This window comes from Phasianus colchicus, chromosome Z, assembly GCF_987193195.1.
Source record: "Phasianus colchicus chromosome Z, bPhaCol1.hap1.1, whole genome shotgun sequence".
Classification (NCBI taxonomy): Eukaryota; Metazoa; Chordata; class Aves; order Galliformes; family Phasianidae; genus Phasianus; species Phasianus colchicus.
This window is the reverse complement of record NC_143476.1, coordinates 6,116,286-6,143,246: the sequence shown is the minus strand read 5'-3', so window position 1 is coordinate 6,143,246 and position 26,961 is coordinate 6,116,286. Positions and strand designations below refer to the sequence as shown.

Sequence of the window (26,961 nt, the reverse complement as noted above, 5' to 3'; positions counted from 1 at the left end):
GAAAAGTGAAAATCAAAAGCTGAACTATCTCCACTGGAAAAGAAGAGTACTCTTCTTGCTGTTTGTCTTCAGGCTTATTTTGATTATTTTTCATAAAAACTTTTGAACATAGGGAAAAAAACCTAGTAATATGCCAAATGTATGGTCTGTTTTCCTAGTGAGAAAAATTCCTATAATCTCGTAGAACTTGCCTAAGAATATCCCTTTCTGATATTTCCTTTTATCTCCTACTGATCAACTTTGGATTTGCAAGGGCTCAGAGGCAAGAAAGTCTTATTAATAAGAATGCACAATGAGCATCTAAAGTACTTTTGCTCAGTTGTAGCAGTGTATGACACTAGCAATAGCAAATTAAGAAATTTTACTCAGGTGTCGTAAGCCTACCAAGCAATCATAAAATTGGTATTTTCTGCCTAGGGCTCTCACTGCTATCAGGTTGAATTCAGCACAATGCTAAAAGAAATCATTTCATCTTGATAACATCCTCAGTTCAACCTCCAGTTAGACCTTGTTCCTAAGGGGATGTTTCAAGCCGTATCACTACTCTTCTCTAGAGGTTAGAGACTCAGAGGTAGGAAAATGTAGGCATAGGGACTTTCTGTTATTTGCTGATATTCTGACAGCAGATAAATTTGGATTGCTTCCTTTTCACAGAATCACAGAATTGCCAGGGTTAGAAGGGACCTCAAGGATCATGAATCTCCAACCCCCCTGCCACATGCAGGGCCACTAACCATCCCACCTAATGCTAGACCAGGCTGCCCAGGGCCCCATCCAATCTTGTCCTTTTCCTTCATGGATTCCTGAAATACTTAGAAATTCTTCCTGTACTCTTACATGTATTAAGAGCTAGACTATGGATAAAAGGCAACATTTTTCTATTTCCCCTTTGGAACCAGACTAACTCCATTGAGGCTTATGCAGAGCTCATTCCCAGAGAAGATACAAAAAGATAGGAGAAGTCTCTCTGGAGAAGGAAACCCTACCAAAACTGCCCAGATTGTCAGATACCCTTATTACTCCTACCACGTCCAAACACCTGCTATTAAATGACAAATTTAGACACCACTCTATGGATCTGGGCTGGGTCACTTTATGGTGACTTGAGTTTAGTCTGGTGGTGCATGACTAAATAACATTTCTGCATCTCCAAATCCCCACAGTATTGGCATATAAGAAGCAAGGATAACATTACAAAAGAGGCAGGGATCCTAGTCACTGGTCAGGAAAGACTCTGTAGACAACACTTCTGAAAGACACTAAGTCAGCAATGTCAGACTGTATTCTATGTGACAGAAATCACTTCTGTTCCCTTTAGTAATTGTTCTGACTGTTACATGGACCCATGGACTGGAATGTGTATATACAAATTAAGAAGGTACTGCCCTGGCTCCCTGCAGCTCAAAGTTCAGGACAACCAAGAGATAAAGACTGGTTCCTTCCCAAGAGTATCAAAAGAAACAATAAATAGGAAGCCTACACAACTGGTGACATAAAAAATAGCTGAAATATATTTTTAGTGCTTTTGAAAACTTACTATCACACAATGTTTGGTTTCCTAGAATAAAGATGTAGTAAATTATGCCTCTTATTTAAATAAATTGACAGAATTTTTTCCATCTGTGGGATCATAACATAGCAAATCTGGCTCCCCAGAGTCCTCATACCCTGTATAAGACAGCAATATCTGTAAGATTCAGCACAGTTTTGGATATAAACAGAACAGGTGCAATTCAGACAGAGACAAAGCAATAGAATGAACTTCCCACTCCTTTATCAGCTTCTTGGGGACTGGTGGCTTTTGTCCTTGACAAATTGCACGTGTGAAGTTGTTTGAGAACTCCAGTGCAGCCTTCCACTTTGCAGACAGGTACAGATTCATTCTGAGGGCAGAACATAGCAAGGCCATGAGGTTTTTTTGGACAAGAATACTTGCTGAATACCTGAACACCCTACGTCGCCTGCTGCCAACAAGCATCTGAAGACAATCAGTTCTTCACAGAGACAAGTCTCCCTTTGTGTAGGAAAGGTAATCAGTAACCTTGTTACTAGTCATTAGACTTACAAAAGAAATAGTTTATTGTATTTTATTTTGACTGAAAGACTCTAATACGTGAGATACAGTTTAATAATATTATGCCATGACATTATTAAAAATTATTAAACTTCCCTAATGAAGCTTTCTGCTGATGTGAATAAGCTAAACCAATTTTGTCGCTCCTAAAGGAAAAGACTCAGGAATGTTTGGGTGTTATGAACAAGAACTGTACCTGATTTTTTCATTCTCCATGAACATCAAGTCTGTGTTTTTTTAATATGTTGCTCTCAGCTAGCAATGAAAGCCATTTTCAGGTTATCAGTGCTGTCAAAGGTTTTGTAAGAGTGAGGTTTTCCCTATTTGTATCAGTACTTGCCTCCAGGCAGGCACCTTCTTGCTTTATCAAAGATGCTAACATTTATGCTCAGCAAAGTAGAATGCATGCTAACCCAAGCAGACCAGATGATACTCCAGCCCACAGGCATCACACTTCAGGGCCGTTGAGTTTTGAGAAAGGCAAGAAAATTCTCCCCAGCTTGCTACAAGAAGGGAAAATTCACAGAGAAGAGCTCACCAACTGATGCTTTCAGGGAGGAAAAAAAGAAACAACCCAAATAAAAATCAAACATATCCATCAAATAACTATCTTCTAATTTGGGAACAGATATCCCAAGAATATGTGTATACATATATGAGCAAAACAAATTGATCTTTTAGATGTAGATACTGGAAAGAAAGAAAATATTCTTTTCTTGGTTGATTCCCACACTGCTCCACTGAGTAAAAGTGCTAACACGAGACAGGTAGGGAACACAGAAAGATCTATAATGCTCAGTCTGACTCATCTTTCATTTTACGTCGAGATAAATTATCTAGGAGAATAATTAGCGTGACGAAACTGATAATGGCACTTACTGCCATTCTTATCAGTATCTAAACAAGGACTATAAGAAAGAAGAGGACAGACTCCTTAGCAGTACCTGCTGTGATAGGACAGGGGGAGTTTTAAACTAAAAGGAGAGATTTAGATTGCGCATAAGGAAAAAGATTTTTACAATAATAGTAGTGAGTCACTGGAACATGTTGTCCAGAGAGGAGGTGGCTGCCCCATCCCTGCAGACACTCAAAGTCAGGCTGGATGGGGCACTGAGCACCAGATCATTGCAGGAGTGTTGGACAAGATGACCTTGAAAGGTTTCTTCCTACTCAAACAATTCTCTGATTCTATAATTAAGTCATGAGCTGTTTTTTGCCTGCAGGACAATGTGCTCTAAGGAGCAGAGGTAACGTTATTTGAATACATAACAAGTACATCCTAGTAATACAACTTTTCTGAATCAAAAGTGGTCTAGTGAAGTTACAAATATCTGACATTATTCATCTCTTTTCTGTTTTGCCTCAGTCTCCTGAAAAGGTCTCCTCAGCACGTGGGGAAGGCTTCCACACTCTTTCTGGAAAACCAGCACATCTCTGTGACTCGCTGAAGTGCTCTACACTAATGCCCACGTCATGGGAACAAAAGCATGAAATGGAGGCCTGTATGCAGGGAAAGGGCTATGACTTCATCAGAATGCAGTCGGATACCTCACATAATTAGAGCCTATTAGATAACTGGAAGAAACCTCTTGTTTGCACAGCCTAATAAATGCGAAAGAGACAACGCAGTCCAGCAAAATCAGAAACAATCCAGATTTCTGGAGTGCACTGATGATCCTGACACAGGTGACCAAAAGATCAAGTGTAGATATCCTGACTAAACTCAAATATAAGCAGCAACAGATGACCGAGGACAAACACAGAGTCATTATTCCAACCAAAGTCCATCTGGAGGCGAATCTGGTGAGGGACATAAAAGGCAACAGGAAAGACTTCTACAGGTACACAGGCAGGAATATGAAAACGAGGGAAAATAAGGGCTCAATGCTGAATGAAGAAGGAACCCTTTGCAGAACACTGAAAAGAATGAGGTATTCAGTGCCCTTCTTACCTCAGTCTTTCCTGGTAAGACCGGCCTTTAGGAATTCCTGACCCTTGAGAAAAAGAGGGAAGTTCAGAAGCCAAATAAAGACCTATCCTGAGCAGAGGACAATCAGGTTAGGATGCATTTCAATAAAACAGGACGTGAGCCCAAGGAACCTGATGGGATGCACCTAGTGAAGGGAGCTGCTCACAGTAAGGCCTCTTAATTATCCTGGAAAAGTGGAGCAGGTTGCCCTGATATGTGTTGGCATCAGTATGCAAATGATATGGCTATGATGGCTTTAGATACTCAAATGAACAAAGCCCTGAGCAACTTGGTCTGACCCCAAAGCTTGTCCTACGGTGGGACAGAAACTTCCTGAAGCCCCTTTCCAATCAGATTACTGTGAAGTAGCAGCATCCCATGGTCACTTGCTCTCCATAGTCACTGGCATCACCTGGATAAAGAGAGGCAGGCAGTTGCATGGCTTTCATGCTCTGCTTACCTACTTAGGTGTGGAATTTCCACCTACAGGCATCTTATTTCACTCACAATATCTGATATTTTCTGTAATTTATTCAGCCTTTGTTCCATGAGCCTCTGTTCTCTGTCATTCCTATGTGATTTGTGCACTGTTGTTAGAGTCCTGAAAATTTCCCTTCCACCTACTTTCTAAGCTGTCCACAGTCTTTTTTAATCTTTATCCCATTTTATCTTATTCAACTTCAATTCCTCAAAAAAACAACAACAAAAAAAAAGCCATGTTTAAGCTCTAAGAAGTGATCCGTGTATTTCACAAGTGTCAAAGTAGCTCAGTAATTTCCATATGAGCAGCTGACTGTTATTTCCATATGAGCAGCTATTGGAAACAAATTCTTCAGACAATCTGCTAGGGCTTTAGGCATTCACAGTTGTTAGAACAAAGAAGAGAATCCCAGTCTGGAAGCCAAGCTGTAAACTTGGCACACAAACGACATTAAGGAGATGAGCTTTAAAAGCCATATGCCTCAAAACTCAATACTGCAAGCATGGACTGTAAGACCTGTAAGACTTTATGAAGCATTGTATAGTTTCTAGCTTTTAAAAAGGACACATGCAACATCACGTTCCAAAAATAGTTTTGCTCATCTAGAAATAAGATGATTTGTAAGTAGTCAATAAATAGACAGTATTCAAATATTGCTATAAATGAAAAGGGTTTATTTTATCACTTTGAAAAAGGGTATAATTATACCCTTTGTTTTAAATTTTAAATATATTTATGTACCTATATTTTTAATATATAGTACTTAACAACAGGGCTTGTATAAAGCTGGATTTTTTAGTAGGAACATAATTCTGAAAGAAAATTAGAGAAACATAGAAAATTACAGAAAAATAGGAAATATTTCAGTAGCAATTAGTGGCAATGCAGAATGCCTATGTGGTCCAGGAAAATGTGACAATAATGCTGATCAATATATTACTTCAATAACAAGCTGAACCAGATACCCCTAACTAAAAGCCTTCACCAAGATGTTTTTGGTTTGATTTGGTTCAGATTTGTTGTGTGAATTCCTTTTATCATATAGCTGTGTTGCCTGACCTGTACTTAGTGTAGGAATTCCAGCCTGCTGTGATTTTTGGTTTTGCTTTTGTCTTTGCTTATTTGTTCACTGAGTGGAAGAATGTACACTCACAGGAACTAATGAGATAATTTGTAAACCTGTCAGCAAAAGACATCAGAATTAATCTAGTGGTGGTCTGGTAAAAGAGGAGAAGATAATCTCACATGAAACTTCCACATTTGCTCTGCATATTTCCTCCTTTATGCCTCTGCCTGTAGCACTACGCAGTGTGTAAACTCTGAAGCACGTCTGGTATTCCATCTCCAGCACTCCTATTCTTTGCATGAGTGTCTGCTTCAGAGCAGAGAGACTTTAGGAGACTTCTCAAGGATACAGCTGATCCAAAACCCACAGGGGCAATACGATTCTTAGCAACAATAGCTACTATATGAAATTGAGGTGACTGGGATGCTTGGATAGCTACCGTCTTATTTGTATTATGAGTTACCAGAAAATTAATGGCCTATTATGAGTAAGAGCAATCTACATCATCATTCTGTTAATTGGCACACCTTACTGGTATCTGCAGGGTTCCACACTGGATATTTGATGATTCATCAGTGGTGTGCACAACAATGGGCCTTCGGGATGGTAAGAGTTTTTTGCCTTGCACTGTTTGCAGGGCCCAGAGATGAGTGACCTTCGTTTCATCTTTTCTCGGGTCCTTCATGTCTCGTGGTACAGCCATCATCTTTTCTAAAAAAAACAGAGAAAAATGAATATTTAGGAATCCTTACAGATACTGTACAGATGGCTGGTTTAGTGACAGCTGTTAGAAGAGAGTTTAAGCCACAGTTCTATGCCATGTTGTCATTTTCTCAATTCCTTGAAGACCGACAAAATAATAAAGATGAAAAATATTAATCATTAGGATTTAAAGAGAATCTTCACAACTGGCTTACACAATAGAGAGGAGAAAGCCTTGTAGGGAATAGGGCAGGAGAAGCCCATGGCATCATACATACATATTACGTATGGGTTACATAAATCCATTGACAGTAAGACAAAACATGGCTTAAACTGAAGTACAGAAGAATCCTAGCAGACATGAGGAAGAATAAACAGAGCTAATTAAACAATGAGATGTACTGTTGGTTCAACAAACAGGATCTATGTCATCTGAGAGTTTCAATAACAAGTTAGACAGTGGTAAAGAATGACATACATCTGTGGTTGATCCTGTCTTTCTAGGCACTGATGGAGTAGACGGTACCTTAAGGCATCTCCTGACATTTCATACTTCATAACATGTATCTTCAGCTTTAAGTACTGGAAGTATCTGAGCTCTTTTTAACAGAATGGACTCCTCTCAAACATTTGAGAGCTGATGAAAAATACCTTATGAACTTTTTCCCCGAGAAAAGTTATTTAATTAATGTTGCATTACTGCATATTGTTATTTTGCTTTATTTTAACCAACATTTTGGTTTTCAAGGGTTGGGTTCCTTCCACGTGAGGACTCATTTCCCAGTAAGTAGTAAAGCTTCTAGAAAACTTTCTGTGTAAAATTCTGACAGTAAAAAGCAACCTGATGTAGGAACCTGCGTGAACATTTACATCTGAGATGTCACTGATAAGAAAGAGTTAGAGACCTTGGAAGTTATTTTTTTTGCCACAAAGATTTCAGCGAGGCCAGTGGCAATATAAGTTACTACCATATCATCCAGATGATTAAATGCCACTTAAATGTTTTAAGGACAAGGAATAGTTCTGCTGCTTTATCTATTCTGTTCATTATCCTTCTCCTTAGCTCGTAAAGCAACAGGATAACAAATTCATTTGTATGACAGTGATAACTGTCCAGCAGGAACAAGCCTGAGACCATGAATTCATTTCCCAAAAGCCATCCATTACTTAATCACAGCATGTTTAACACTGGGATTCAGCTGAGTCACATACATTAACCATGTTATGCTTTCCTAATTGGAGACTTTAGTAGATAGTGTTTACATTAAATGTACATGAAATTCTGTTAATGAGTTTCTGATTCTTCCTCACGTTTGGTACTTACACAAACACTTTAAACGTGGGCAAATATTGCACAATGACATCTCTATGTCTGTATATTCTCCTTCAACACATTGTTCATGTTCTTTTCATGTAAATTTGAAAGTGCACTCTATGGCAGTTTGTAAGCGGAAAAAAAATTAAGATAAGACTACTTCTATTCTCTGAACATAGATTTGTGAACAGAACGTTATATCAACGTACTCACATTTATAGTGAAAGCCATTTGTGGGATTAATGAATCTTTGAACTAAGGAAAAGATATCACACAGGTGATTTGGATTATTACACTTTACAAATTAATAGAAAGGCTGATAGTCATAGTAATTAACTCAAAAGCAACTCACAGATCGAGCATACACTGTGGCAAAGCCCACTTCCAGATGATTCATAAATAGAAGAGAGCAAACTGATTAATCATTGTTCTGTGAAAAAAGTTTGCCATTGTACTTCTTTTCAGCTGCATCATTCCCTTGTATCTCTATTCCCCTTTCTTCACAGCAAGGACCCCCGTTATCTCCAGTGCGTGGACCTGCAAGGAGGTACTGTTGGCTGTAACTTAAATGCAGCTCATCTATGATAAATGAGAAAGAGTAAAGCTAAAAAGAAGCCTAAAGCTTGTGGTTATATAAACTTTGATGAGGACAGAGTATGGATGAATGGTGACTGTGTGAAGGTCAGCAATTTCTGCAAAAGGAAAAGACAAAAACCATGAAAGACAGCACACCAGTACTGAGAAATCAGTCGTACAGAGTGATCAAAGGGAATGAGGGGAAATTGAGCATGAGACATATTTGTGACTCATTGCAATATAACCAACAGAATGTATTACAATATTAAAAGTCATTCATTTGAATCAAATATAGAAATTGACAATCATACAGTAAGAGAAGCATAAAAGGTCTCAAAAAATCACATATGTAAGCAGTTTATGTAAAACTTAATGAAAAAGATGTAGAAGAAAAGAATACTACAGTAAAATATCTATTTGTCTTTTCAAGAAAGTACAACAGTCACATTAAAATCTTCTAAAGTGAAAAAGATGACGTTGCTAACGAGTGAATCCTTCAATGATGTATTCATGTGCATGAACAGTCCCACTTTAACACATGGAAACACTTACGTGAGTAAAACTCTCAGCAAATGTTTCAGGAGAACTTTGTGTCTTCTAACTTCCCAGTTTTTCTTACATCTATTCATTTACCTCCATCAGCATCAGCAGCAGTACTAATATTGGTTGATGTGCTGTAGTATCATTTACTCACAATTTCCATGTACTTCTATGGATAGCAGAGGAGTTACTGAACTCAGGTGGTCCCTAAGTGAATGCCCAGATCTTCCAGGAAGACCTTCCAGGTTGTGGATGCCCCATCCCTGGAGGTGTTCAAGGCCAGGCTGGATGGGGCCCTGGGCAGCCTGGTCTAGTACTAAATTTGGAGGATGGTGGCCCTGCCTGTGGCATGAGGGTTGGAGCTTCATGATCCTTGAGGCCCCTTCCAACCCGGGCCATTCTATGATTCCATGATTCTGTGATTCCAAGCCATGGTAGCATAAGCTGCTTTTCAGGGACAACTAGAAGGCCAGCTGTCTGCTCAGTTCCATCATTCTTCCCACAGAAATTGCATACCCAAACTGACTGCTAGCAGACAGTCAGGCATCATATATTCACCATTCTTTCGCTACTGAAATAGAGGTTCAGTGTGATCCCTGTTGAGCAGACAGCCAGGTGAGCTTTCTGACTGCCTCTCACCACTCACACCATGAAGCAGAGTTATGCAAAGAAAATACTGCTGCCAACATCCAAAATACACCTGCAATTTGGGGCATCATCACATCCACTCTTACAGACAACACCCCCCAACTCCTTTTCACCTTTTCCCAGCAGATTCTCATAGTACTTTTGCCCCAGTGTTTCCCTTGTGGAGGATTCTTACCCCACTAGTCTTGACAGAGAGTGGAAAAAATGTGATGAAGCAAGCATACTCACAGCGTTTGGTAGAAATTCATGGTGCTTTAGTCTGTAGGGGTAAAAATCAATGATGCTTTTTCACTTAGCAGAGGTATCTCACATGTGATATATGGAAATTTTTGGCTCCGTGTATGTGATCTGAACACTAAACTCTTCATTTCTTTCTCCTTTTCTCCAATGTGTTACATTTAATTTTTCCTTAACTGAGCAACACTGTGCAGTTGCAGTCATTACAACTGTTCTCAGTCTGGATTTACCTTTGGAGGTCAATACTAATTATTCTCCATACATTCCCCATTTCAGAACTGTAAGCAGCTCTCATGTCTTCTCTATAGATTTTCAGTTAGTCCAGAAAAAGGTATTAACTCACCCTACAAGTCTTGCCATGGGGCTGTTCTGCCATTCATGCAAAGAAAATTGTCTTTCTTCTCTGCAGAGTACAATGAATTTTTCATCTTCTCACCTCACAGTTATATCTCTCAAAGAATAAAAGTAAATACAAAATTAGCGAGGATTCAGTAACAGTAGGTCAGCTATAAATACTTGTAAATGGGAAACATATGGTGAACATCTTTGGAATTACAACATTACAGCATTCTGATTTTAGGAAAGTTACAATTAAGCTCCACTTCCATACAACCAGCTCTATACTACAAACTCAACAAAAACGTATGGTGGAGCAGAAGTCCTACTCAGTGCACCTCGTGCCTTTTACCCAGTTATTCAGATACAGCACTGTCACAGTTCTGGCCTGCTTCGACCTGGTTCCCTGACTAAATGGCACAGGGGGACCCTGTGATGGGTCTAAAAACAAAACAGCAGCAACGAGCTAAGGGAGAAAATCAGTTCACTAAGTATTAGAGCACAATGTGAGAGAATGCAATATAACACAATACAATTGGAATTGTAGCTAATACATTAAATAAACAAGAGATTGTCCAAAACCAAAGGCCTTACTCTAATGTTGAAGGTGAGACAGATAGGGAGCATACACTGCAGAGCCAAGCAGAAAAAGAAGTCTCATGACTCCCAGTTTTCTCTTTCCCTTTAAACAGAAAATGGAAATGGAACAGTGAAGTATTCTGGGAGATACAGTTCATTCTTTCTCTTCTGTGAAATGTACCTGGAACTATCAACAATCCATGGAACTGAGGCCTTAATTCTTTAACTCCCCGTGCATTACCTGATGCTATGATGTGGAATACCAATAGCAGAAATCTTGAAACCACAACAAGTATGGCCCTGATGTTGTCCCCTGGCAACATTGTCCATCTTCATTAATGACCTGAACGTCTGGACAAAGTGCACTCTCATCAAGTTTGTAGATGGTACAACATTGCTGCTGAGGCACTAGTTGAGTGTGCTGCCATTCAAAGGGAGCTGGATTGGCTGCAGTATTAGGCTGAAAAGAATCATGTGATATGCAACAAGAAGAAATGCAAAGTCCTGTGTCTGTCAAGGAATGACTCCCCAGTACATAATGACAGGATGAGGAGAAGCACTACAGAGAGGAATCTGGGTTCTGCAGGACAAAAAGCTGACCACAAGCCAACACTGTGCCTTCACAGCAGAGGAGGTCAGTGACCTCCAGAGTCACGTTAGGCAAGGCATTGACAGCAGGTCAGCAGAGGAATTCCCTCTCCTGTACTCAGTTCTGGTGCGATACATCTGGAGCTCTGGGCTTACTGGTATGAGACAGGAAGCTACTGCAGCAGGTGCAGTGAAGGGGCACAAAAATAACAAAGGAAGAGGATAATGTGACATGAAGAGAAGCTGAAAGAACTGAGACTGTTCAGCCTGGAAAAGAAGAGGCTTAGGGGGATCTTGTTGACGATACAAATTCTTGATAGGAAGGAATGATGAAGAGGGAGCCAGATTCTGCCGAGTGACAGGATAACAAGTGATGAACACAAAGTGAACACCTGTGAAAGTCTCTATAAATAGGAAAAACAAACAAAAAACCAACAGTTTTACTCCAGGAGAAGTCAAACACTGGAACAGATTGCCCAGAGAGGTGATGGAATTTCTGGAGATGCTCAAGCCCAATTGGACACGTCTGCGAGCAGCACCCTGCCTGAGCAAGCAGTGGAGTAGAACATCTCCAAAGGTGCCCATCCAGAATCTGTGATTCCAATTGAAATTCTCTGAAATTACTCTTCTTGTACCTTTGGGTGCTCCCAGATGAAATCATTGGGAATCACACAACTTCTTTCCCTAATAGGATATAAGAATCTAACACCTAGAGAGCTGTATTTTTCAAGACTGTCGTGTTGTAAGCATTTACACAGCTTCATTTTTCACGTGAAGCTATATTCATTCAATCTGGAATTTAATTTAAGTAGTTTAGACCACACTTCAGAACTTCATCACATCAGTGGTTCCACCCTCACTCTAAAGGTAATGCTGCTTTTCCTGAATACTCTCTGATTTGGCCCTGAGAGCTCACAAGCTACACCTGCTCACTAACTGAAAATACAGCAGCTAAAATTATTTCGTGATTTGTTCGCTTGCATCAGCCCAAGACATTTCCAAACCAAACCCTCCAGGTGGGCTGAGAGGGTATGGTCTATCTCCTCTGGTTCCTGACTATTGAGTCCCACCACGTCAGAAAGTACAGCACGTCAAAAAGTCTGTGCAGTGCTCAAAAGTGAGATGGGGAGAAGCTAGGTTGGCACGATGAGATATTCTGCACAGCCCGTACTAAGCTGATGCTCAGATAAATCCCTGCTGTCTAGTGTAAACTCCTTTACCTTTTACCTCCAGTTACCTCATCTAATGATCCTCTAGTAAGATGAGGTATATCCATTATGCCCTATCCCCCATTCTTCAGGTGCCCTCTGTGCTCTGTCTGAAGTCAACTCAGGCTCTGCAGGTGGCAGTATGTCCTACCTGTTGCTAAGTCCACACATTCTCCTTTCCCTACCATGACATTGCTACCCAAAGCTTGCACACTTTTAGAAGAAAAACAAAAGGACAAAAATGTTCTCCAGAAAATAAGTCTCCTTCTGTTAGCCTGGGCTCATGTAAGGGCCAGTCACTGAAGGAAGTTGTCGTAGTTTGGCCAGGTTTGGTGGGAGGGAGCTAAGGGATCTATGGACTGGGAAGACAAAAGAGTGGGGGAAGAGGCAAGAAAACCAGCAGCAGTGAACTAAGGGAAAATCTTAATTTAAAAAATACAGTGGCACAATGTGAGATAATAGAATACGATGGGATTTGGAGTTAATAACTCAAATAAAACAGGAGAGAGTTTACAAAACTGCATTCCTTACTCTAATGCTATAGGAGAGACAGCCAGGAGCACAGAGAGCAAAGAGAGGCAGTCTTGAGACTCCGCCAGTTTTATCTTTTTGTTCAAATGGAAATGGAATAATGAAGTCTTCTGGGAGTTGTAGCTCACTCTTTTCTTCTGAGACCAGGAAACCAGAAATGCTGACAAGCCACTGAACTGCAGTACTAACCCTTTAACTCCCAGTACAGTGTGATGTTATGATGTGGAATGATTTTTGGTCAGTATAAGACCACAACAAGAAAGTATCTCTTGGAACTAGGCTGCTTCCTGGGAAGGAGTGCTGTGTGGCCATAGAGCCCCTTCAGCAGTTGGGGGAGCACAATTTTTCTTGCTATGATTACTGGTCTACCTGTGAATACTTTGCCTGGTATCTCCAAGAATCTGTCAGAGGCAATTTTGCTTCTTTGTGAGCAGGGCATCTACACTACCTTTATGTTGTGTGTTCAGACAGTGCTAGTCTGCAGCCATGTGCAAAGCCCTACGAAATCATTAGGGAAAAACTTGTGCCAAGACATCTGAAGGCACTTCTCCAGAAAATACAGGTGGGCAAAACACTGTGCACCTTCTCTCTGCCTTTGATCTCTTACTCTGATTCCCTGAGAAGGAAAGTGCAGAGGCTGGAAGGGAACCACAGGGCACTTCGACAGCCCGTCCACTAGTAGGGATGCATGCGGGACCGTGGCTATGCAACATGCCCACAGAGCCACTTGTCTTCAGCTCTGACAGCTACCTGCAAGTCTTGGACTTCAGTGACTCTGAATAGGGTGCTCACTCTTAACTACTGATACACTACAAAACATTTCAGATAGTTACATTTAGTACTGTTGGAGCAAAGGTTTACTCTAGCTTGAATACATGGAAAACAGAATTTGCTTATAAGGCCTCCAAGGGTAGACATAATGGCTGCAATAAAATAAATCAGTGATCTACATTTGCTGCTGTTTTCCATCCCAAACATTTCACTGTCGGAGCATAATCAGCTGAGACTACAGATGAGCCTTTAAGAAATTAGCTTAGGAGTTCCTGTGCTGTGATCAAGTTACAAAACAAGAGGCTCTAATACTTGGATTCAAAGTGCATGAAATTGCTATTCAATGTGAAGAATGATCATTTAATAAACCAACCTACTTGCCTTTCATCTGTCTTCACCACTTTCACCACAAGACTTACAGAAATGTCATTAGAAATTGACAGGCATCTCAGTTCATACACAGCCTCCTTCTGTAAGATAACAAATACTTAATTGCCACCCAGGGAGTAGGAATATATTTAAGTTTCCCCCACAGCCTTATGGAGTTTGCATCCAGGTCACCTACGTTCCTATAGAGCATGCGAAGCACAAGGAACAGATGTAGAAGTATACACACACACTCAATTCACACATCTCTACTTCTGTTCATTTTTTTCTCACGTGAACAAATGAAGAACCCATCTGGAGATCAAGGGGAAAACAAACAAAAACTGCACATAAATAGAAGGCATTCTGGGAGCCTGTATAGATTGTAAGCCTGTGTAGCTACTTCTACTATAAACTTCTACTATAAACAGTAATTGAATAAATTATTGATGTGGTTTTCAGACTAAGAATTAGAGCCACATTTAACTCTCTTTCAGGCAAAGTCCCTGATCACGAGGCTTTCAGCTCAGCTCTTGTTGATGTTTCCTCACTGGGGAGCAGGAGGCAACTCTATGCTGAGCAGTTCATCAGCAGGATCTGTCTGGGATGGAAGACCCTTTCCCAGTTCGGGACCTGTTTGTAGCTGAATCTTATTTCTCCTCTCCAAAGTCTCAAGACAATACTGAATCCTGTGTTCCTGCACTGCCCTATACTGGTCAAGTGCTCTCATCACCTTATCCAACAGCATGGCCTTAAAAGTGCACAGAACTGTGCTGCAGTTCAGCACATACAGGACTGCTGAACGTGACAGGCAGCTTCAGAGACACCCAGACTCGTCTGTGCCAGCAGCAGGAAACAAGGAGCACCCCAGAGCACCTCAACTTTCATCAGTGCCTGCATGTGGGGAACTGAGCCAAGTTCCTAGCTCCATGTGCACACCGACATGAGGACACCTATGTTCAGGAAAGCAATCAACTGGAAATTGAATCTCACTCTTCCTCTGAAATGTTGCAGTCTTCTTTACAACATTTTTAGATGATTTTATAAGAACAGAAAAAAAATCCATAAAGACATGATTTAATTAAAATTTGTCACCTTCGCTTGATCTTAAAGAGCACTTTCTCTATTAACAAATTTGAGACATGAAGAAAGCAAGACAATTCAATCTCTACAATCTCCACTAGATCTTTTTTTATCTCTCTCCATCAAAATATTTCTAATCCCTTTCTACATCTTTCGTATTCACCCAAAAGCTAATATTAAAATCCACCCCATCTTCATTCTTATTTCATCTTTGTAGATCAAAAGTATTTAAGATAATCTGTGATCCTGAGCAGATCCCAAGCAGCAGCCCAAATACAAAGTGAGGTGGAATAGAAAAAAAAGGATATGCAATAACTATTTCTCCTGCTATCATAGAATCACCAAGGTTGGAAAAGACCTGCAAGATCATCACCAATATTTCTCACTAAACCACGTCCCTCAACACAACATCTGAACGTTCCTTGAATGCCTCCTGGGTCGGTGACTCCACCACCTCCCTGGGCAGCCCATTCCAGTGCCTGCCCACTCTTTCAGAGCAGTATTTCCTAATGTCCAACCTGAAGCTCCCCTGGTGCAACTCGAGGCCATTTCCTCCAGTCGTATCACTAGTTACATGGGAGAAGAGGCAGAGACCAGCTGGCTACAACTTCCCTTCAGGTAGGTAGAGAGAGCTATAACGTCTCTCCTGAGCTTCCACTTCAGCAGACTGAACAATGCCAGCTCCCTCAGCCAAGCTGGTAACAGCCCACCCCACTCTGTTAAAGAGAGGAGCAGCATAATATTGTGGCAGATTAAAATTACTCAAGTACCCCAATAGGCAGGAAGGTAAATATTAAAACTAAAGTCCAGTGGGATCAAAAGAACCAAACACATAATTTCCAATCATGCAAATCTTAATTTCATTATTAGGGAGTCCCAAACTTCATGGAAACCAGGAGGATTCACCTCTCAAATAGATTTTACTAAGGGTGTTTTATCATAGAGTTCTGCACTGAGCTCTCAGGTTTCCTATAAAGCTGCAAGGAAATCTGCCCCTCCAGCAAGTCTGTTACCTTGAACACATCCCATGTCACAGTGCATTTGGGAAGAGTGACAACTGCTAACTCTCCTTGTACACTTGTGTGTGCATTTACCCTAGAGGTCTCCCTGTAAGCAGTAAGCAAAGGCTGTCATTGCTCCAGATGTGTGATAATACGAGATCAATGTCTGAAGCAGCCTGTCTGACAGTGAATCTCTGCTTTGAGGAACATGAGGAAGGTTACATACCACATGGACTTCTTCATTATTCATATCTGTCACTTTTATCTCAAGCTGTGAGTAACTGTCTTATTTTGTAGGTTTTTTTCACAGCTGCAAAGCTCAAGTCTTTTGCTTCTGCCTTGCTACACATTCCACTGCAGCCACAGATAAGGTGCAAGATGGGCACCTTATCAGATGTTCCCCCAGACAACAGAGGAGATGCAGCCAGCACAGCTGCTGCTGCCACATGGCATTTCTTATCCCCCTGACATTTCAAAACCACAGGAACAGCTTCAGCTGTCAGTGAAGTGCTTTCTGGAAAGGCATACTGTTTTGGAAAGAGTAAAGCCATACTGCCACATTATGCAGTACAGGAGATGAACCAAAGATACGCATACACTACAATTCACAACAAGATTTACTTACATACTAAATAGAGATACAGAGAGCTTTTTAGATGGCTTTCTTAAAGTGACTTCCAGCTCGAGGCAAGGCAAAAATAAGAGATACATAAAATGAATACATAATAAGCAGTTAAGTTAAAAAAAGAAAAAAGAACAGGCCTCAGATAAGGTCAATTTGCAATAGCTTAATAGGTTTGGGATGAAAGATGGGATTTGTGACTGTGATCAATCTGTAATACTTAGAGTTAAGGTCTACATGAAAATCTTTCAAAATGGAAAGACTCATTGGTATGCCCTTACCTTTGTCAGCTGCTCACTTCTTAACTGTATATTGATGATCTTAAAGACAACTGCCATAGTCTATTTCAGGCTATGAGTAAATACATGGAGAATACTCAGTTCTGCAGTGCTGGCTGTCTTGTTATCTTTTTGGCAAAAAGGCCAGTGGCTGAATGGTGCCTTTAGAAAGACCTGACATTTCCCAAGCGAGCCTGGAAAGGAACACGTTCTATCTTCTCTTCCCTACAAAGTTCCTGCTTAGCCCAGATTTTTGATTCAACAGAAGGGGAATGCAAGCTCATCAAATATGCCTGCAGCGTGTGGCTACAGCTCTCCTGAGCTCTAAAACATTACATCTTTTTCTGCGAAAGGTACATTTGGCATGCAGGTTTGCCCAGGGAATATCAGCTTCTCTATTTTCCTTCATCATTCTATTCCATTTAGTCAGAGCTGCAGCCAAACAGAGAATGCCATGACCATTGCTACAAACATCTCAAATGATCTCTAAAAAGTCAGAAAGATCTGAACTTTGAGACTAACGATGACTGATGATGGTTACTGCCTGAGTTTGTAGCCCCATCATCTGGAAACAGTGATGAAGTGAGAACATACATGCACACACAGCTCCAGAAATTAGATTTCCTGCACCATAAATTGACCACTTTCAATGGTCATTTTTTTCTAATAACCTGCAACTTTCCATCCTGCAACAAAACATCATCCTTCAACCCAGTAGAGATCTGTATTGCTTCCTTTACGTTTTGAAAGTTACAGTTTTTATGAGATAAGAAGAGGCCAAGGGGAGAAGTTGGACATACTGCTCATTTTCTGCTGAGCCATACCTGTAACATACTCTGTGGGATCCTCTTACTTTCCACAGCATGTCATTTTTAACTGCCATATCATAAAATAGTTCTTAATGCATTGAACATTAAGGGATTTAAATCTCTTTAATGCTCCTGGATGGCAACCTCTCAAGGTTCATACCGAGGCCAGCTCCATATAATAAATAGAATGTGGGCAAAAAAGCAATAACAGAAATTAATGACAAGTATTGTAGAGAATATTTGAAACACTTGAAATGAGATCTCTAGGAGTTTTGCATTTCCAATAATAAGCCAAAGCAGTAAGTGAGGGAGGAAGGAAGGAGGGAAGGAATATTTCTGTTCTTTCTGGGGTAAAGTCATTTATTACTCTCCAAGCAAAAGGTTTTATACAATTTAATACAGGTCAATACTGTCAAGATGTGTGAAATCAAACCCATACAAGGAAGAACCCACAACAGCAATCAGATGTGCATAGGCTGGGGTAAAGCAATATGAAAACCATGGTATCACTGTACTCAATAGAAGGTTAATCTTGAAGATATGAAAGTGCTGTCAGCAGAGGTATATGCAATGTTTCAAAAACAGTAATGTATACAATGCAATATGAGCCAGTCTGGAGAATGTAACAGCTGTCCTATCCTGACTAACTATGCAATTTACAGAAATCTGTGATTATTTAAGAAATGTGGATAGCAATACCTATACTAGCAGGAGCGAATGGGATCATTTTAGCTAAGATAAAGATATTCCTATCAAATTATCTCCAAAAAATGAAGAGAAATCAAATTTACGTAATTGAGTTCAGCATATAGGTATTTGAAACCAATTAAGGTTATTTAGATCCTCTGTGTCATTAATGAGCAGTTTCAGATGAGGAAAAGCTCTCTCAACGCACCATTAACAAGCCCAGCAACACTTGTGAAATGAGCTGCAGCTTGGACACACATCAGTGCATCAGGTCATACAGGAGGAAATGCCTTTTCAGAGCACATTTTGGCTGTTCTCACAAAACCAGTCAGAAAGCTCCCCATCTGTCTTTTCCAAAGGTATTTTTAGTATCTGAGACAAAGACTTGTTACAAAAGCCTATCAGAATCCTAACAGTTGATAATTGTGGGGTTATTTTATTAAGGTTATTCTTTTTTGCTAGTTTCAGTGTCTGAACTAAATGACGTTCATTAGTTTGCAAATATTAGGTCTTGTACCTAAGTGCATGTATTTGTAAGTATCCCAGTAGATATCTATGATACATGAGCACTGACAAGTTTCCATGAATGACAGTGCTTGGAATACCAAATTCATTCTTGCTCACATAAAGGATTTTTTCTAATTCTATTTGAATTATTCTAAATTATTCTAAATAATACACAATCTTTTCTGCTTGTTATATGGGTAAAAAGGCACGTCACTTGTAACCACTATGTTATTTTGCAATAACACCTATGTCATCTCTGAAGTTTTGAAAACTTCAGATTCAAAAAGAAGCTTCATCTCATCTCACATTACTTACATGCCAACCGTAACTGTTAAGTTGTACTGAGTATCCCACAGCCAAAGAAAATGCAAATTTTGCATATTTTTCCTTTTCATACATTCTTCCTCAATTCTGAAAGGCATTTTCCATACAATAACAGAGACTTCTGTGTTCAAGCAAGTCCATCTGTTAGAAGTTACATAATTTAACAGATTCATCTTCTCAGGCTAAGTTTATACTCAGCAGCTTTCCAGGAGGAGTGCCCAAGTGATCATGACGGCCAAGTTCAAGGCTGGGCAAGCTGTAGTCAAGGTCTCTACCTACTGCAGTTTAACAGTCACATCAAGGCTGAATCAGTCCTTCATCCAGGGAATCAATATATTAAAGCTAGACTCAAACTACAGCAAATCTCAAACGCACAAATGCAGACTTCTGCTCTGACCTGCACAACATCTGAATGAATGCCACAGGGTAAGCGGGTTAGATACAAGTCCTACAAAACTCAAAAAATGAAAGACAGCAGTCACAAATCACAGCAAATGAAGGGGATTTTAAAGGCTTAGCCTTCTGGCTGTTTGTTGTAGCATGTTTACTTAGCACTCTGAGCATGTCTTCAGTTGACAGATGAAAAACATTGTTTTTACTCATAATGAATAGGCATACAAGAATTCTGAGAACCTTGATCTTGCCACAGTAAACTCAAGAGACTGGAAACTCTTAAAAAGCACAGTTGGGAAAGTTTTAACAATTCCATCAACAGCAAGAAATTCTTGACTGCCTGATCAGATTGAAGCAGGGTGGCAATAAATCTCATCAGCTCAGGATGAAGAGGAGGTAGTACTGTCTGGACACCAAAGGAAAAAGAGGACTACATGGAAAAGTTTGCACTTCAATAAATGCCTGGGAAAAAAAAAAAAAAAAAAAAAAAAAAAAAAAAAAAAAAAGAGGAAACGACCAAATCTGAGAATAAGGCACAGAGAGGAGTGAATACAGCTGAGATTCATCCAAGCAACAAACTTACGAATGAATCGGTGACGCTGGGGAGATGAAGTCAGCTATGCCACCAAACATTAAGATAGAGATGGTAAACAATACAGAAAACAGAATCAAATGAAACTAGACCTTTGACTTCTAAAACGTCCCCACATAATCACTGCAAAGCTTTCTTTGAGCAAACCTAAAACCATGCCCGTTTTCTTGTTAACTTAGTAAGAGATTAAAGCTCATCGTCCAGAATAAAGTTTCAAGCCAAACTGGATTACCAAGGTAAAATCAACAATCTGTAAACAAGGGGAGGAACATCAGATGAAAAGCCAGAAATGTAGTTAAAAGGCAGGCAGTGCCCAGGGATTTGAGATAAAGGGCACAGACTTCACCTACAGATCCAGTAAATTGACACTGCACATGCTACTGCAGCTGAAGAGCACGGGAAGCCTCCTTAGCCCTCTGATTACTATTAAGTCTTGGTAGAGGAGATGCTAATAGAAAAGAAATTAGCTTAAGCCAATTACAAATGAAAATCCTTTCATTCATCTGTGTTTGCCATGCTGTACACTGATATTCTCTTCCAAATAATAATAATTTGACATTAAATTTGTCTGCAAGGCCCATAATATGACTTAATTGCATATTAGGACACAGATTTCCATTGCTCTGGCCCCACACCATCAGTTTGAGTCGTGTGTTAAATGCAGCATATTTCAGATCAAAAGACAAATGCCTTGACCATGCAACTCCTACCATGAGTCTTTTACTGACCTCCATGAATTCATGTATGACTGTAATGCACCCTGAGCCTTCTGAGTTCATAGGATGACACTGTTTAGGCATCTTATACTGCTGCTGAGACCTCCAGCTCCAATTCTATCTATCTGATCCATACTGAATCTTCTTCATTAATTTGTCAGTCCATCAGCAAGAAAAAGCCCAGTCCCTCTGCAAACAGATGCAATAGGGGAATCCCAGGTTATCAAGGCAATATTTACATCCAGATGCTTTTTCACTTTTTCTTAGGGCCAGCTTGACTCCCTTGCTAGCATCCCAGACGTCACACTGCCAAGACCTGTCACCTCTTCTGGAAAACACAAGTGCAGCAATGCTTCTTCCTTGACAGGGGGATAGGTAACAGAAGGAGGCCCTGGCCTTGCCCCATCATCAGTCACATCAGACCTCTGCAGAGGAGTTGGGGCAGCTTTCTTGTTGGCTCTGTGGTGGTTGGAAACAGATCTGAACAGCTCTGTCTACAGTTAGACATGTCTCAAGCTCCCAGGACAATTTCCTTCAAATTGCTCTCCCAAAAAAAGCACTTCTAGACAGTAAGCCTCAGTAACAGAAGAGGTCTGTCTTTTCAATAGAATTTCTGTTTCTTATCTAAACGCCATAGCAGTACTCTTCAGAGCAGGACATCTGCTATAATAATTGTCTCCAAGCCACAAATACGATCAGGTAGAATAATGCACTCTGATCTTTAACTTGACACAAAACTATTTACTTGTTGAAGTAGATAGGTAGGAAAGGAGCATTTCAAAAGACCCAGAGCCAGTCATTCACAACCTTTAAACGTGCATCTGCATAATCTGGAGTGTGTGAGCCACAAAAGTGTCTTAAATGGAACCTGCCTTCCAGGAAGAGATGGCAGTTTGACTCAATAAGTCACGCTGCAACTCTCAGCAAAACAGAGCATACACAGCTCAGTGCTCAACTCCTTTCCTGACATTAAAGGCTACAAGTGAACAGAACCAAACGGCTAGAACTGCCGTGGATCTCTGCTCTAGGCATCATTCTCACCTGTTGATTCAGTACTGCAATCAAGTTTTAAGTTTCCTTCACAAAAACTCCAGCTCCCATTTAGTAACAGTGATTATGCCACTTGGGTTATCCTGCCTTTGTCTGTAAGTACAGCAAAAAGCTGGCATGTTGGGAAATTATCCAAATGGGAGTACCCCTTCAAATAAGGGGTCTGCATAGTATTGTGCAGGGATCAGATGCTTCTTCGGTGCTGCATAACTTGGGGTTCTTAGCATCTAAAGGGACATCAGTTATTTATTATTCTGTCCTTTTAGCATTCGATCTAATAAACAGCAGGTCAAATGGTCTCTTACAGACTCTGAGTGCCTTTCATACCAGGATCCCAATGGACCAGTACTCCCCCAGCACCAAACAAATACACCAGGAGTACAGGACAGAGCAGTTAAATTGTTATCTTCCTCGAAGTACATAAGACACTACATCCTAGAAAGAACAGTACCGCATGGAAGGATTCGTGTGCCTCCTTAAAATAGAATTTCTGTTCTCTAGAATCAGCCATCCAAAAATTAAAACATATTATCTTAAGTTAGTATTTACATTTCCTTTATAAGAGAAAGGAGCGATTAAGGATAGCAATCCATACCCTTTCAAGACAGCCATCTGAGATGGGAAAGATTAAGCTTCCTCTGTAGATGCACTTAGAATGTCCATAGCAGCCAAATCTGATCTTCAGCCAGCTTAACTTCACACCTAACGGTTACAGGTTTGATGTCAAGTGAGATGATTTGTACCCCAGTTGGTACTGACAAGGAAGTCAGAACAGGCTGGAATCAAAGTATTTGAAGTGTACTAAGGACAAGGTAAGTAGAGCCATCTATACTGCTATATAAAAAGACAGGAATTTTAAGAAATACATACATCCATCTGGTACTGACGATCCATTATTTGGCTATGCCCTCCGTGCTCCACACAGTTCTGCTGGATTTTCTTCATCTTGTAATGAGCGACCCACCTGTTGACTCAAGACCAGAGAAATGTATTGGTAAGGACTGGGAACCAAAAAAATCCATTTCTGACTAGCAACTAATTCTATAATATTTAAATTTTATTTAAATTTTTAAATAAAATATTAATATATATATATAATATTATAATTAAATATTTAATAAATAAAGAATTTAAAACATCCCTTTCTTGCTATAACAGAGTGACTGAGCTACTGGCCCACCATTAACTTGAGCATCTCCAAATATACTGCTATGCACACACAAGCATAAACAGAGATTATGTCAACCTCTTATTTAAAGAAACTTGAATATAGGAACTCAAGAAAAACAATTTATGATTAATGTGGCATTTTAAGTATTTACAGACTCCTTCTCTAGCTTACTTTTAGAACAGAAATTCTTACTGATGTTTTCATGATGTCCATTCTTACTTCTTCACTTCCATTTTGCCTTCTTGCTCTCAAGAAAACAAACGATAAAAAAATACTATTAAGCGATTAGTTCACTGCTTAGATGCCTCTGCTTGCAAGTTGTTCTACTGCAGGATTTCTCTTTACTCCACAATGCTACAGTTTGCCAGGTTTTCGTGTTTGCCCTAGATAATTCCCAACTGCAGTGAACACATGCTAGAAAACCTTAGTTATACTGTACAATCAATGAATACACAGACATTATAATTACGAAACACAAGAGAGTTTGGCTAAGCAGATTATTACATACACTAAAGAAAGAATGGATAGAGTGCTTACGCTTACCTGGGCTTGGTGTAAAACCCCAAAGAAGGGATCTCCAGAAAAAGATCCTTCCCCACTGGTAGTCAGCTCTTAAATGGGTCTAGGAGAGGTGCAGCCAGGCTCCACTCCTTCCAGCAGCACAGCTGAATTGCCTTCACCTGTGCTCCCAGGGCTGACTCATTGCTCGCCTCAGGTGATCAATCAGAGGTTCAGGCCATTCTTCCCATACATATATGCACCATAAAAATCAAACTACAGCTTCAGAAATACATGCAAGCACACTGCTTACACATCCTTGCTTCTCGGCCAGGATGCTGGGTTTTACCCAACCTGAGCTATTGCTCCCCTCTACTCTGTCCTTGTGAGGCCCCATCTGGAGTACTGCATCCCAGTACAGTAAGGATGTGGAGCTGCTGAAGCAGGTCCAGAGGTGGCCTTGGAGATGATGAGAGGGCTGGAGAACATTTCCTGTGAAGAAAGGCTGAGGGAGCTGGGCTTGTGTAGCTTGGAGAAGAGAAGGCTCTGGGCAGGCCTGATTGCAGCCTCCCAGTACTTGAAGGGAGCTTACAAGTTTTTACACAGTCTGCTAGTAATAGGACAGGGGGAAATGATTTTAAATTAAAAAGGGGGCAATTTAAGTTAGATGTTAGGAGGAAATGCTGTACCCAGAGGTTGGTGAGGCGCTGGCACAGCTGCCCAGAGAAGCTGTGGTGCCCCATCCCTGGAGGCGCTCGAGGCCAGGCTGGATGGGGCCCTGGGCAGCTGAGCTGGTGGGGGGCAGCCCTGCACATGGCAGGGGTTGGGGCTGGGGGGGCCTGTAAGGTCCTTTCCAATCTAAGCCATTATATGATTCTATGATCTTCCAAAGGTATGTGAAGGTTGACATATTTTTGCACCTTTTTAATCATTATAAATTAAACCATTTCACAATGTTAGATTAAAGATGATACTTACTACAATGGTTATGCAAGAAGTGCAGATATGAGATCAGCCAGGGGCTTTTATCCCTCACCAACTCTTGATTAAGGCGAATGCCAGGAAGTCCATGGAAAGCAGTGACTTCATAAGATGACAGCCAAAAGCTAGACCCTCAAATAGGAAGGATCTGCATAATTCCTTCAAAAGACACAACAGTCTAGCTGAAGTTTTGGCCCTGAAAGCATTGCCCCAGCAATCTTTGTATTCAGATCTGCAGCAGTGAATTATGGCATCAAGTTAATTAAAGGCGATAGAATTTAGTGTGTTATCATGTACAAGTAAAAAATCCCAGTTGTTATATCCTTCGTGATAAAGATTTTTCACATGCTTTGAACCATTAAAACAAGGACATCCAGGGGTTCTAAGGACAATAATAGCATACGCTACTGAGGGATATTTAAGAAAGTGTATAGGTTATTAAACCTTGTTCAAAGCATGCAATTAAACTTGGTGCTATTTTCTTTTCTGCTCAGAACTTAATATTCAGATGAAAAACTAACTACTAAATGGGATTATTACATTTCTAGTATTTCTAATGAACAAGCAACTTTCTTTCCAACAACCAACACAGAAGATTGTTTTTATATATTATCACTCTGAGTTACATTATCCAGTTAAAAATACCCCAGATGTAAGGGAATCTATTCCTTTGAACACAGAAAATAGGCAGTTATAACAATTCAAACAACAAAATGCTCCCTCATGTTACATAAGAAGACTTGAGAAACCAGCAGACCATCTGGCCAAAAAAAAAAAAAAAATTGTACTCTACTAACTGTGAACTTGTGGAGGCTTTTTTTCTTAGCATAAAACCAGCCAGCATTCCTTTACCCATTAACTATTTTGAACATGCTCTGGAAATCAAGGGCTGGCACTGAAGATAAACATGTCATTTTTCTACAAGGGAGACATTACAAAGAAGTTGTTCTTATGTGGTAAATAATAGAAACTCACAGAAGAGTAGGATGAAATAGGGCAGTTCTTCCAGTACTTGGCTGCATGGCTGAATACGGACATCAATCTGCCAATCTTCTTTCTAACTTCTGAAGAAAACACAATGGCTCAGCTGTGAAGTTTCCTGGACTATCAAGTAATTGGAAGGGAAAAAAAAACAACAACAATGAAGACTGATAATGCTCTGTTTTACCTAACATAGTAATTATAACCTCATATGCTGTTTTATTCCCTCACAATTACTTGGCCCCGTGCAAATGTTTTCAATATATTGATATTACAGTTAAAAACAAGTAGATAAAAGAAGGTTTTACCAACACACCTCTTTTAGAAGCCCTATTTATTAGTGTGCCATTTTCAAATTTAGTGATAACATATTTTAAGCTAGGAAGAGAGTCATTATCATGCTAATATCTATTAATCATTGTAATTATGAAAAAACAATTAGATACATGTTGTATCACCTGACTGAATATCCCTATGCTGCATCTGTGGTTTACATCTACTGACTTTCTGATTAGCAAAAATAAACCAAATCAAGTAAGACCTCTCATCTGTGGCTTGGTTTCCAAATTATATTCAACACCTAGCACGTATATCTTCTGTTACTGCAGGTCTGTATTTGTGCTGTCTATTTTCATGTCACATCACCAAAACCTTTTTTCCTTGAGCTTGTTTTTTTAAGTGTTAAAGATGATGCCTCAGTTAGATGGAGAGCCAGCTCCAGGCACAAGAGATGTACCAGCAGAACCAGAGATACTAGGGTAGCAAAGTACAGGATCCAGACCTCTTTTATGCCAAACAGAAACTGCTGTAGAGCACTGAATTCAGGCCATGCAGCACGCACACAAATGCTGAACAACCGAGTCAAATACTTAGCTTTTAATGACAGTAAATCTTCATGTAGGTGTTCTTCAAGGTACTGTGACACTCGTTTCAAAACTGACTTGTTTCTACCTAATTCAACTCTGCGGCTATTTGTTATTCTGGTTGTCACACTGCTGCAGCACTCTAGTCACAGGCCATAACCTGTGACTAAGGACTGAACAAACAGGACACAAAGCTGCCAGGTGACCAAGAGAAAATGAGTTTTCCTCTAGTCACAGCTAAATAGAATGGATTGCTGAATGTTTGGAAGAGAGCACCAAAGAGAGAAAACCAAGTTTTAATCTGCTTCTCTGTCTCAGAATTTGGAACTGACTTTGTTTTCTGACAAAATTATCCACAGACAGCGTGGATAGAGACAAAAAATTTATCCAAAACCCATAGGAAGTTAAAGGTGTTGTC

General features: G+C 40.1%; 1 long non-coding RNA gene across 5 annotated transcripts; it reads right to left on the bottom strand.

The window, feature by feature from the left end:
* Positions 1-5,895: 5,895 nt before the first annotated feature.
* Positions 5,896-25,794, bottom strand: LOC116241755 (uncharacterized). Of its 5 annotated transcripts, XR_016461635.1 has the most exons (4): positions 25,675-25,794; positions 23,413-24,858; positions 22,920-23,020; positions 9,958-10,057 (listed from the first exon to the last, which is right to left on the bottom strand). It is a non-coding gene; the product is annotated as an uncharacterized LOC116241755 (long non-coding RNA). The 5 variants fall into 5 exon arrangements; XR_016461632.1 differs by lacking the exons at positions 9,958-10,057; positions 25,675-25,794 and adding an exon at positions 5,896-6,301 and having other exon boundaries at positions 23,413-25,637; XR_016461634.1 differs by lacking the exon at positions 25,675-25,794 and having other exon boundaries at positions 23,392-25,637.
* Positions 25,795-26,961: the final 1,167 nt, after the last annotated feature.